This window comes from Chlamydotis macqueenii, chromosome 9, assembly GCF_036417535.1.
Source record: "Chlamydotis macqueenii isolate bChlMac1 chromosome 9, bChlMac1.mat, whole genome shotgun sequence".
Taxonomy (NCBI): domain Eukaryota; kingdom Metazoa; phylum Chordata; class Aves; order Otidiformes; family Otididae; genus Chlamydotis; species Chlamydotis macqueenii.
Genome location: NC_141564.1, coordinates 13,559,918 through 13,571,878, shown reverse-complemented (window position 1 = coordinate 13,571,878; position 11,961 = coordinate 13,559,918).

Here is an 11,961-nt window from a genome sequence, read left to right as displayed (position 1 = left end):
GGCAAAGAGCCTGAAAAAGAAGTGGAATTTCTACGGAAATTTTCCAATTTCTAGGGAAGACGTAAAGTTGCTGATTTTCTGAGGTTACTGGATTAGTATCCTTTTACGCTGGTGCTGTTCCTAGCTCACCTACATGAATGGCCACAATTAAACAAGTCAGGCTGATGAGCCCAGGAACCTCAAAGTGAGAAGCAGGCCTAGCAGAGAGCAGGAAACAGACCCTTGCAGTCTTCTACAAGGCATGACGTTGCTTGATTCAGAGCCATTTTGCTTTGTGGGACACAGAGATCAGCAAGTGTAAGAAGTTATTTTCACAGCTGGGAGTAGTAGTATTTTGCTCCTGTCTCGTAGCTCTCTACAGCCTTAATATTTGCGGAACAATAACTTTCCCATGCCTACAAGGGTGGCATGAAGCAAAGTTGTACAGTAGTTCTCAAAAATGGGATGTTTGAGGAACTGTGTGTATAATGAGAAAGTGGTTCTCAAATTAGATTTTCTATTTGAGAAACCTGATTTCAGACAAAGGTAAGAAATTTTTAAAAAAGGTGAGTTTTGGGAGTAGTCTTACTTTCTGCTGAGCATGGGGTAAGAATGGTAAAAGAACTGCAGGACTGTATAGATTCCACAGCCACCCCAGATCTTTTTAATACTGCTAGTTTATAGGATGGGATTTTTATGTACTGCAGACATAGGAATAAAATGATTGATAGTCACAAGATCTGTGAAACTGACCTGCTGAAATGAAATCATTTAAAAAAAACCAAACTATTGCAGGGCTTTGGGTTATTTTTTCTTATGAACTTCTGAGTTCTTTGGAAATGGCAATTCGTCAAGTTCTGTCCAAATACCTTCATGTCCGTGACTCCTTAAAAAGCTTTAAAATACCAGGTATGGAGAAGCTGATCTTTACTCACTGAAGATAATACTGAAAATCTTGATATGTTTCTGGTGTACACTTTGTCAGAAATTGGAAATATAGTGAGGCAGAACAACTGCAGTGAGGCTTTGCTTACTTAGGAGGCAAGGTTTTGGGTGAGCCTTGGGTTTTTTGGCACATAGAGTAAAACTAGAATTTTGGGATCACTTGGTGCTGGTCTGCAAACAAGACTTTAAACAAAGGTACTTTTTTCTATATAGTACATTTGATTATGAGTTTACAGCCTGTAATCTGCTCAAGGAAACCTCTGAGGTTTATTTTTCATTGTATCAATTTTGTATACAAATTTATGTTACCAAAACACTAAGTCACTTTGAAATAAAGCTGCAACATTAAAAAGGATTGTTTTGGGGTTTTTTTTTTTTAGGAGAATCAGTGAGAGAAAAGAGTGATATTCAGACTCTTGCCCACATCCTTTATTCTATTATCATTTAAGATTAAGAGAGTGACTATTTCTTCACTTCGACTGGATTTTCAGTCTCGCTCAGTTCTTAACTGGATGCTGAAAGATGTTCAGTTCATGCTTTTCATTCTGGTACTTTTTGGATTACAGAACAGAAATTAAATTGTTTACTGATACTGAAGTGGATGTTCAAGTCCTTGGTGTGTAACAAGTAGTTTTCAAGGTGCACTTTGTAAAATAGTTTTTAAAATAATTTTTTATTTTAAGTGCTGCAGGATGTGACAATAAGCTTTTTCCCTCAAAACCAGCCACACCCATCACTTATCTTTTGCTGCATATATGCAATGTGTATGGAAAGATTCTGTTTTAAAGTGAGATTCTCTATTTTGAGAGTGGTTTCAATCAAAATGGGATTTAGAAGCACATGATGTGTCATGTGAAGTCTTAGTATCTCAAAGGTGCATGTAGAGGATATTGTTTGAACATGGTTTGATTTTTGCCTTCCCTGACTGAAATTAGACATGGCTCTACTGAAGCTAGTGCTTAACAAAAGTAACTGAATTAAGCGTTTAAAATTTCACTGTGGGGCTTCTTTAGCTTTCTTACATGCCAGTTTATTGTTATTAAATTCTCCTGGAAGTATAGATTCTCCTATGATTGTTTTAATTTTTTTTTTTGACATGCCATTATAATTATATACATTTGCATAGAAGTTTAAGCTCTATATTACCGCTTCCAAGTACTTGTTCGTTATAAGTAGGTGCTTTTATGGAATTGTATCCAGAAAGAAATACAGCAGCTAAGAATATGAGTGGAAGCTTAGATGGGCCTTCATGGAAGAGAGGCTGTTACAAATTAAGGCAGTGAGAGCTTCAGTCTCTCCCTCAGACTCTCTGGGTTCATTTATATGCCTCTCTTGGGCACCAATAGCTGCAAATAAGATTTGTATTCACAGCATTTGTGTCTTTGTATTACGGTGTAAAATCAGTAAAGTGTAAATTGGAGCATTAAAGGCCTTCATTTTCAATGACTGACAAAATAATCCCTGTTACCAATACCAGCGTACCCCTGCAGGCTGTTTCAAGGTGGTCTTTATATTGGTCAGGTTACTTACTACCCTGTGCAGCAGTGGAGTTGCTTGAGTTGCTGCCAGTGGAACCGCTGTTGGGGTGTTAATATACTGGTTCTTTCCACGCAGATGATACTGAAAGACAAAATGATTCAAGTATTTAAGATAATATCCAGCACCTCATCTTCCCTATCTTGTCAGATGAGGCTTGTGAAAGTAAAATTTAATTAAGAACTCTACTAGAATTGGTGTGGTTTGTACAAAGGCTTTCATCTATAGAGTCAAAGTAGAGCAGTCCACAGGGACTGGACATGTAATAAACTGCTGTTTGTTTGAGTTTCTAAAGCACGAATTATACTTTATGCTACAGCATATAAAGGAAGAAGAATTAGAGCGGATGTTTTTCTTTGCAGTCTATGGGATTTCTGCTCCCAGCTGAATATATTTTGTACTTTCGGGTAAGTACAGGGCCCGATACAGGTGAAGTAACAAAGTACTCATGAAGACTGCAGAGAGAAGCATCCTGGGCTTCAAAAAGTCTGTCATGTTTGGGAAGTTATGACCTAATTTATTAATTGTCTGCTTTCCTATTTCTCCTGCTTGTTCCTATCTAAATAAACTTTTGCACAAGAGATTGTATATATTCAAGAGCTGCTCTGTAGTAATGAACACAACTCCTCGGCTCTCCCTTTTGTGATAACCAGATGGTGTAAATGTTTCTCATGGCTCAGGGGAGGAGACCTTCCTGCCCTTGTCTGACTGAGACCGGGGTTGAGTCCGAGCTTGTGACTGTCAGGTGTTACCTCCATTACTGGCTTGTCTCTTTTTCTGTCCCATGTAGACAGAGGAAGGTTATTCAAAGTTGGCTGTGTTTGTCTCCCAAGGTTTCAGTAATGGTGCAAACTGAAAACAAGCCTTGCTCCTTTCTTGAAAATATGTGCTCTATCCAGACTAGATGAGAATCTAGGTAAAGGAAAGGGACAGTTTCTTTTTGGGGGTCATCTACTCAATTTTTAAGAATTAATTTATGATTTGTATGCTGAAGTAAAAGGCTTCTAGCATAAAGCTCCTTTGAGGCTCATTTTCAGACCTTAAACTAATTGAACTATGGAAATTAAGAACACTTATTTCTTTCTTCCACCTTCAGACGTAGCCATCAGCACTGTACAAGGAGACACCATAGAAGTTCAGTCTAAGCAAATTGGTCATGATCTTGTCTGTTTCAGTGCCTCGTACAGCCCGTAAGGGGTGCATACACACACAGTTAGGACTGCGCACTTCAGGCATCTGAAGTTCCCAGTGTAGTGTCCCATTATAGACATAACTAGTCATGGTCAATTTGAGAAAACAGAATTTGAGAGAAAAATAGATCACAAAAGTCTTCCGTTATCACCTACATACATAATTTACAGAGAGGTCTTTTGCAGGTCCTACTTTCTTAATGCTTCACAGTTACATTTTATTTTCTGTAGCACATTCTGGATCAGGATTGAGCAGCGTCTCATGTTCCATTCTAATTTCTGGCCAAGTGATCTAGGTCTGGAGAATCCATAAAAATACCGTATTTGTATGTTAAGACAGTATAACTTCACCCCATGTCTGCACCACGAAGGTAGAAAGGATATATTGCATCCCTGTCAGTTGAAGACAGTTATATGAAGAAGTAAGTTTGCTGACCTTCAGAAGGTGCTTTCTGAAAGTAGGAGAAATCCATTCTTGTGTCAGGGTTCTGCAGTTCATGAAGATTATCTTTCTGCCACTCTGCTTCCCAACCTGCTTTCAAAGACACTTTGTTTCACTGAGGTAATATTCTCCAAGATTATTTTAGCTTCTACCCGGAGGTTATTTGAGTGTCTAATACAGTTCTTTACAGGGGAAAAAAAAAAAAAAAGAAAGATAAATAGGTAGCCAAACTCTTCTTTGCAACACTTGCTAGTTAGTGTGTTTAGATTTGACACAAATAATCTTTCCCTTTAGCAGAGCCATGAAATTGGAGTTTCAAACAGTTGAGAAGCAGTGCCAGTGCCAGATGGCTCCCTCTAGTGACTACAAAATTAATATGCTTTTATATTCTGCCAGTGAAGACAGTTGCTGAAAGCTCTTTTGTGCAGCCTGCTACATGTTGTACTGTCTCAAAATCTTGCTTTAGTTTGTGTTGTCAAAATGGACAAAAGACTAATTTTCATCTGTAGACCATTTTTCAGAGTGGAGGCAATTAGACATCAGGATTTGTGGGTTTGTAGCCCATCGTTGTTTCTCTGGTTAGCACCCACTTAGTTGTCTTTTATACTGGATATTGGGATATGTGACATGCTGTATCTGTGGTGGCTCTTTCCCTGCCCCAAGCACCTTTTCAGATTTTGCCAAAAGCATATCTGTGATATTGAAGGAGGGCTTGACTCTCAGCTGCCAAATTGATGCTTCACAACTTCCCATTAATTGCATTTTGTGTAACTGTGCAAGCAAATGCCCTTGTGCCAAAAATATGTTTCCCAGTCTCTAGTGGGTTATAAAATAAAGTTCTGTATTACATACAAAGTAAACATATGCAGCTTGGCGAGACGGTAGACAGGGTCTGCTGTATTGATGTTTCTCCAGTTACTTGCATCATAAATATCAACATAAATTAGCCTAATTGGCTCAGCTTGTAATTAAGTTTCTGGACATTGAAGCTTTTCCCTTCTGTACCAATCTTTCCCTGCAAGCCTCAATTTGAAAAGAAGATTCTGATTTTCTAGTTAGAATAGGTGAGAATGTATTAAGTATTAATAACACATACTTGTCTTTAGATCTGTGGCTGACATGCTCACATTCAGTTTGAGTTGCTTCAAACTGAACTTGTTTTAGTTTTCTGACTATTACTTTAAAATAATGGTCTTACTATTTTATACTTTGTGTCTTTAAATATTTTTATGGAGGATTGTTCTGACTTAAAAAAGTGTTGCTAGTCTGTTCAGCTTAATTTGATTATAAGTTGATGCTTTTTTTTTTGTGATTGGTTTTCTGTAATATCACTGTTTTGCAACATCTTAAATTACTTTTCCTGAAAACAAAACCCCTGTCAGCTTGTCATGCTGCCACAAGATGTCATGAGAAGCCATGTCTTGCTTCAAGATTGCTGTGTTCTGGGAGTCCTCACAATCAGCTAGATGGAGTGGTGGTTCTGGAACGACGTGTTCTGGAACCATCTCATTTAACCACATAGCTCTTTCATACTAGGATTCTGCTTGAAAGAAAAGTGACTAGTGACTGATTAAACTATGTTCTAACATACTTTGAAGCAGCAGAGGTAAAAGTGTCTTGACGTTTCTGAGATGTAGCATGCCTCGTGACACTAAGCACTGTAGAACTGAAAGGTTTGGTATGTAGTAACCACAATTGTGCATGCTGGCAAAAGACTGGTTTGTGGTTTCTTTTTTGTAAAGTGGTTTTTTTTTGCTTCTGAATTTACTCCAGTAAGAGGAGAAATATGTTTCCAGGAACTGGAAAGGACTTTTTCCCGTTAAGTCCAGGAATGTCCCAAAATCTCTGTACTTCTGCTTCTTCTAAACTCCCATCTGAATTTCCTCTTTGACATCTGCCTATTAGCTTGAAAAAGCCTTCATACAGCAACTTTGCAATGTTCCATCCCACAAAAGCCTAAGGAGGAGGTGTTTGGTGTTGTCTAAGCTTGCCAGAGGGAAACTCAGCAGAGAATGTGTAAGTTACTCAGATCTCACATACACACCTTGAGTCATGGCGGAGTTTTTGATGGATTGTTTCATGGAGTGCAGTTCTGTCAGGAACTTTTTGTCTTCCATTGAGCTTAGTGAGATGTGTGTGCCTACTGCTAAAGTACTGAATGTGCTTTAATGGACTTTATCTAACTTATTTCTCCATAAAGTAAACAGGAAACATGCTAACATGCCAGGAGAATTCTTGAAAGGTCATGTGGGAGCAGTATTGACTCCTGAATTGTATCTCAAAGTGAGTTAGAGAGGCTGAGCAAAACAGCATCAGAAAAAGTAACCACAGCTTTTTAGTAGGAGAGATTCAAAATCCCTCAGGGTAAGTATCCAAAATCAGTTGCAGGACAGTATTTTTCTCAGAATCCAAGGCCATGAGGGCCAACAAATACTACTTGGTCTACAAAGGTTGACAGAGAGAGTTTATTTCAGAAGAGTGCAGAAAGCTGGCAGGATGTAAAAAGTGAAGGAAGATTCCAGCTGATTTGCGCTAATCCAGTAATTCGGATTCTAGACACAAAATGGTCACCAAGGCAAAGTTAATAAAACATCAAAAGAAACCCAGTAGCCTGAAGAAATACCTGGTGTCCATCAACAGTCCCCAGATACAGTGTTGATTCTGTGTTTGAACTTGTGTTTTTCCCTAAAGATATTTAATTGAACTAAAACTGGTGTGGGACTGAGTTTGTTAGGAATGATTCATTCCCTATTAGTAAACAAAATCACTTTGATGTATGTGGACGAGTGGTGCTGTTTCTCGTGCTCTGTGAATTGTCTTCCCAGTTGAGCCAAGCACTTTGCAGGCTGAAGGACTCCATGAGTGGTGCACACCTCAGCAGAGACAAGGCATGCATTGTTGTCAATATGGAGATGAATGGAACTGGCAACAAAATAATTTTAATGTCTTTCTAGGAGAGAATCTGCCAGGGCTCCAACTTCAGACAAATCTGAAGATGATTAACTACTCGCAGACCTGGAGTTGTCCTGAGAGGAGAGAAAACATCATACAAAGCTGTATGCTTGAAGTACCAAAGCTTCAAGGCGCTCAGGATTGTGATGGACTCTTAGACTGTAGGGTTTGATGGGCAGCACTGGAGAGAGTGTGTTTTCACTGGATATTTGCAGAAGGACATGTCTCTCCCACCCATTGAGGAATGATCAGTGTTGTATCTGGTAAAGGCTTCAGAGCATACAGACAGCTGTGCTGTGACTGCCTTCTGTGTAGAGGGTCAGGATGCTTTTCCCTGACCTATAGCAAAACTCATGATTTTCCTTTTTTTAATTGTTATGACTGGCACCTACTCTGTTCAGGAAGAGAGTTTCATTACAGCAGTCTAGGAGAATTTCGTGTATTCTGTGGGTATACAGATACAGCCACACAGAGTTCAGTCTGGGTTGAAGTTAATGTGAGGGTACTGGAATCTTTATTTCAGTTTTTGATATTTTAGGTTTTAATGAATTTGAAGTGAATATTTTAGTGCACATAAAATACAGAATTGCCTCTGAATAAATACTTTCTCACTGTCAGCCAGAAGTTGATACTGGGCTATGCAATTTAACAATAAAGTTCTCCTTTCTTAGCTGCATATCACTACAATCCTAGGAAATTAGCTTCTTCATTATTTCAAAAATACAGATACCTGAACCAAGTCCAGTGTAACTATAGTGTAATAAGAGGTTTTAGAAAGCAAATTTTAATTTCTTTTGTTTTTCAAGTTCTGGGGTGTAATGTATTTTCATATTTAGAAGTGTATAATACAAATTCATTTTGTGTTAAGAACCTTTAAAAATAATTCATTATTTCTAAACATTTTCTATTGCTGAATATGTTGTTGCCACAACTACTGTCAGTGACAGTGTAACTTACAGTGGAGATGTGGGAGGCTGAAACTGCAAAGGAATAGTGGTGGCAAAAACTAGAAATAAAGCATAATTTTCTATTCAGCCTTCCTTTTAAATGGAGGAAAGGTATTCCCCATTTATAAGGATTATATTGTTGCTTTTCAGATGTGATTCATACATACCAAAAAAGGGAAAGTATAAAACATCATTGTGTCATTAGGAATTCTAGTTCCATTCAAATAGAAAATGTTCTATTTATGATCCTTAAAGAAAGCCTTCAGGTCATGAACAGCATTTCCATTTGTAGGAGAAAAACGTAAGAATAGTTTTCTGAAAGTCTGTGTAAAATGAACATTCTCTTTGGACCTCTTAATTCAATTTCTTAATTCAATTCCTGGGCCCATTAATAATATCATTGAAGAATTAATAGAAGCTATATGAAAAATAAGATTAAAAACTCCTCCGTGAAATTCCAGTGGTTTTTGCAGTATTCACAGTTCAGGTTTTGAGTGAAATAACTGTTGATTTCAATAGACTTAAACTCGTTAGTTGAATGTACCACAAGGAGGACCTGCTTTTCCTTTGATTTACTCCAGAGCGGATGAATTCACAGAGTGAATTCACAAACCTTGGTGACATTACTGTGCATAGTCCTAGGAAGGGAATGGGTGAACAGTATCTGCTGTCATATGCGAGACAGATTTTTTTTTAAGATGCAAGGATCTCAGTTTCTGGATCTGAATGTACTATAAACCTTGACACTAGAATATTTCTATTAAGTGTGTTGAACACTTGAACTTTTAAAACTTTACAAATGTGAGCTTATTGTCTTTGTGCATGCACATCGTATAAACAGGGACATGAAAATAACAGTGAAAAGCAGAGTTCTTGCATCTACTACTGTACTTGAAGTTTCATAATCTGAGAATGTTGCACATTTGCAATGGTGGAAAAGGGACCATGCTGATGAGTGACGATGACACAACATAGATGCCAACGATGCTGTCAGTGCTGCATCACAGCATATTTGTCTTTTGAGTTCTGTTTGTCATTTGAGAAATTTACTAGCAGCCCTTGATTTTTATAGCAGGTTGATTAAATTATGGACTAACTCTGGTAGGAACAGAGACACTCTGAGCTGTGTCACTTCTGGACATGAGCTGGTTGATGACTGTGACACTGAGTTGTACTCTGTGGCCTCACTCTCATGTCAGCAGCAGCACAGGGATCTGCAGAGATGACAGTCATTACTCCTGGACTGTTTTCATGTCTTCTTCATTACAGTCTTTATGCTGGTTCTTATGGCTTAATTTATCTATGTATTAAAGAGAAACATGAATATTTGATTTTTTTCCCCATGAAGCCAGGAAATTGGGAGTTGATTTTATATTAAAGCAATGTGATTTATACTTTCCTTGAACTCCAGAGTTAAGCATCTTTGGTCTTCTGTTAAATGCAGAAAGGAAACACCACAGTGTTTTTCAAGAAACCGAGATGCTTGGTTTAAAAAGATTCAAAGAAAAAGTTCGAGATGTTTTGAAATATTTCCCTATTTTTTGGCTAAACTGTATATATTCCTGTGTTTGTAGCAAATTCCCTATTTTCTGTGGTTGCAAGGTTTACTGGGAGTAGCTTAGCATCCTTCCTGTAAAGGACAGGGATGCAATGCCATTCTCAAAAGCAGCATTCAACAGTTTCCTCTCCTCTTGCGGTAAAAGGCTGTGTATGCAGCTGTAATGGAGCTGTTGTGAGTGCAGCGGGGAGCACAGAGCCAACCTGCTTCACTGCACAGCCCACATCTGTCCTTGGAAAAATTCAAAGTGACAGGAAGCGTACTGAGGCCGTATGTCAGCAAAGCAGAGTTCAGAACGGGCTGCATTTTAAGCATAGGTTTAATTTCTAGCACAATTTTTGAGGCAGTTGAGTCTCAATCATTAAGAACAAAAATTTCCTTCTCTGCATTACCACTATGTGTCAGCAGCTGCTTGAGAACTTTGAGCAAACTTGGAAATACCTTCCCCAGAAGCACATGTTTAACTCTCAAACAACTGTCAGGACTTACTTTACTTCATTTTTGTGTGTGAATTACCTGCTTTATATGTTAAAGAATCATGAATGCATGTAGTGTTGCCTTTGGCAGGCCTGTGCAGCTGTGGTCTGTACTGAAGGGACGTTTCCTCTGTGCGTGGTGTGGTATCTCCAATACCGCCTCTGTGAGACCTGGCACGTGGACAGGACATTGTCTTTAAAACACTTCATCAGTTCTCAGTCCCTTTTGAGTTTTGGAGCACTAAAATGAATTGACTGTTTGGATGTATTTAGCTAAACAATAGCTTAATATGAGAAAGATGTCAGCTTTTTGATGTGATTCTTAACCAAGCAAACAGAATGCTCCTTTTCTGTTTATCTAATTAAAGGAGCAGTATAAATCAAATAGGAAGAGCTGAAATTGTTCGTCTCAGTCCTTGGTTGACCTGCATCAGGCAGAGAGTAATTTCACAGGATCACAGAACAGCTGAGGTTGGATGGGAACACTCAGGACCATACAGTTCGACCCCTTGCTCAAAGCAGTGTCACCTAAAGCAGGTTGCCCAGGGCCATGTCCAGTCAAGTTTTGAACATCTCCAAGGAGGGATACTCCACATCACCTCTAGGCGACCTGTTCCAGTGTTTGGGCACTCACACAGTAAAAAAAAAGTCTTTTCTTGTGTTCTTGTGGATTTTCATGTTCTTTAATTTGTGCTCATTACATCCTGTCCTGTTGCTGAGCAATACTGAGAAGAGCCTGGCTCTGTCTTCTTCACACCCTCACATCAGATATTTATTCTACACGTTGGTAAGATCCTCCTGAGCCTTCGCTTCTCCAGGGTGAACAGTCCCAGCTCTCTCAGCCTCTCCTCGTATGACAGATGCTCCGGTCCTTCAGTCATCTTTACGGCCCTTCATTGAACTCACTCCAGTGTGTCCCTGTCTCTTGTAGTGACAAGCCCAGCACCGGACCCAGCACTCCAGATTTGGCCTCACCAGGGCTGAGCAGAGGGGAAGGATCACCTCCCTTGGCCCGCTGGCACCACTGTGCATAATGCAAGCCCAGGGCCCTGCCAGCTTTCTTTACCATGAGTGTGCATTGCTGGTATTCCTTTGATAAGAGTCTTCCATTCTTGACAAAATTCCCAGGTATGCCAGGGCTGCAGAGTTACTCTCCTGTTTTTTCATGGCTTTTTTCCATGGTGGGTAAAAGTATTCCTACGTGCTACAAAATTGCAGTGTGGCTTATAATGTTCACAGTGAAGACTCAGCTTAAGCTGTGCAATTGAAGAAAAATCAAAATCAGAGATTGTTTGTGAGGTGAATTCTATTTATATTTTAACATTGGTAAAATATTTACTGTTCCTTTACAGATTTATTTGGTTTTAGAAAGCAAGAAAGAGATTCAGTTTGGAGGACACTGGAAATTTTTCTTTAGGGTTATTGAAGAAGTCCACCTTTTACTAATGTGAAAATGTCCTTCCATCGTCCATAAAATATATTTTCATTTATTTTCCTATGTGTCTCCTGGTTCTCTGTAAGAACTGTTTCATAACTGAGGAACTAGCTCCAAATAACTGTGTTGGCATCTTTGAAAATATATTATGAATCAGTTTTGCTTGTGGATTTTCTATGTTTTTTTGAAAGCAATGCTGAAATTTGAAGCACTGTGACTTGTTGCTGAACCTTTGCTTCCCCTCCGTGTTTTCTTTCAGTGACTCTGCTCTAACAGTTTATCTGCTAGCAGAATGTCCTTTCCTGTTTAAATTTCCCCCATATAGTCTTTGGTTTATGTTCCAAGCTGCGTGGATGATACATGACGTTTAATTGCTGCTCTTCTCTGCACCTCTGTAATTTGACCAGAGGTGCTGGTGAGCGCCTTCTGTGGAGAAGGCACGGAAAAGCTGCGTATCGCTGCCTTGCTGTGATTTGACTTTGTGAGTGTCAGAGCTACTGA